General features: G+C 38.7%; 1 long non-coding RNA gene across 1 annotated transcript; it reads right to left on the reverse strand.

The window, feature by feature from the left end:
- Positions 1 to 807: 807 nt before the first annotated feature.
- Positions 808 to 1,618, reverse strand: LOC147819658 (uncharacterized). Its single transcript, XR_015436736.1, has 3 exons — positions 1,462 to 1,618; positions 1,250 to 1,348; positions 808 to 1,169 (listed from the first exon to the last, which is right to left on the reverse strand). It is a non-coding gene; the product is annotated as an uncharacterized LOC147819658 (long non-coding RNA).
- Between the last annotated feature and the right edge of the window lie 6 nt (positions 1,619 to 1,624).

Here is a 1,624-nt window from a genome sequence, read left to right on the forward strand (position 1 = left end):
TGTATTTCAAATATCTTGAGCTTGAAGTGTGAAAACATCAACATCTGTGTCGACTAAGACGCAGGTTAGAGACAGTGGAGGAAACAGTCAGTCCAGTGTTTACTGGCTGATGAGGTGACAGCGCCCTCTGCTGGACACTCACTGAAAACAGGGATCATCTGTCAGTGCTCTGAGATTTCATTCACACATAAAATAAAAACAATAGAGGAAAATACCATAAAATAAAAGTAAAGATTTGTGTTACAACATGATGTAACAGACGGGATTAACTGAAGACCATACATATACAGCCTGATGGTTTCATTTCGCTGAACTCAACAAACAACCTCTGGATATTCTCAAATTTTCTCCTCACTTTCATAAACAGTAACGTTACATTTATGTTAAAGAGATTGTTTTGGTCTGGTGCTACAAGTTCACATCGATATGAAACTACTGGGCAGCTGTATCAATGGTTTTTCAACAAGCTAGAAAATAAGAATAACGTAAAGTAATAGTAAGTGCTGATGAAGTGCGTCAGTCATATTTACATGTTGGCAGCAATCAAAGTTTGCCATCTTGTGTCTCACATTTAGGTTAAGGTTTAATTTAATTAAAGTTCCTGATTATTTCCACTAGTTTACTTTGTCCACAGCACATGAATGTAACAGTGTCACTGAATCAGCCTCTAGTGGAGAAGTTCATTTGTCTTCAGCTGCTGTTTCCACCTCTTGTCCATTTGACTGACGCAGAGCGCTGTAGGTCACGAATTCACCACTCTCAAGATGCGATGATTCATTTATTTCTTCATGTTCCATTTCCCTGCAAACAAAGTGAGTTTCATGTTTTCATGTCATGTATTTAGTTAAACTCTGCTTCCAGTCGTCTGACACACTGACTCTGATTGAGATCATTTTTTACCTGAGACAGACGTTCATTTCAAACTAGTTTTCAACAGAGGTGAAATGGTTTAATTAATTTATTAAATAAATCAATTAACGAATGCTATAGAAAACGACTGTGGCAAATACACATTAGACTTGTGTTTAATTGGAAAGTGGAAAATTGGTTGTAACTTCATGAAAAGAATATTCTCCTTTTAAACAAGTGAACTTGATGTACATCACAGTTCGTGCAGTTCATGCGGTTCATGCAGTGCTGCAGTGAATTTTTAACGTTCCCCTGTTGATCTGAGAAATGTTTTGAACATCATCAATACAAACAACAAACAGGAAATGAATTTAAAAGTGTAGGAAGAACATTATTTTACCTTTTTTCTTTTTAAAGTGCAGTACCAGGACAACTGTTCCTGCTAAGAACAAAAGGGCTGCCACCCCGCCTTTAGTGCCTCGAACACTGGTTGAATTCTCTGAAATAGAAAGAGTCAGTTACTTGAACTTTCCCATGATGCCTCATGATGGTGTTTTCTGATGTTTAGATTCTTGCAGGTCATACAGATAATAACACTTCATGCTGCCTCACCTGGACTGTCTATCCACAGAAAGGTGTTGGTTATCAGTGTCTCCTCAGCATCACTCAGTTCACAGGTGTATGTTCCCTCATGATGTGGAGATAAGTTCTGCAGCATGAGGCTGCCTGACTCTGACACACCCTTCACCTGCTGGCTCCACCCCTCTGAGACTGA

Source organism: Seriola lalandi, unplaced genomic scaffold (assembly GCF_002814215.2).
Source record: "Seriola lalandi dorsalis isolate HSWRI2012SDOR001 ecotype SW California unplaced genomic scaffold, Sedor1 jcf7180002051024, whole genome shotgun sequence".
Lineage (NCBI taxonomy): Eukaryota > Metazoa > Chordata > Actinopteri > Carangiformes > Carangidae > Seriola > Seriola lalandi.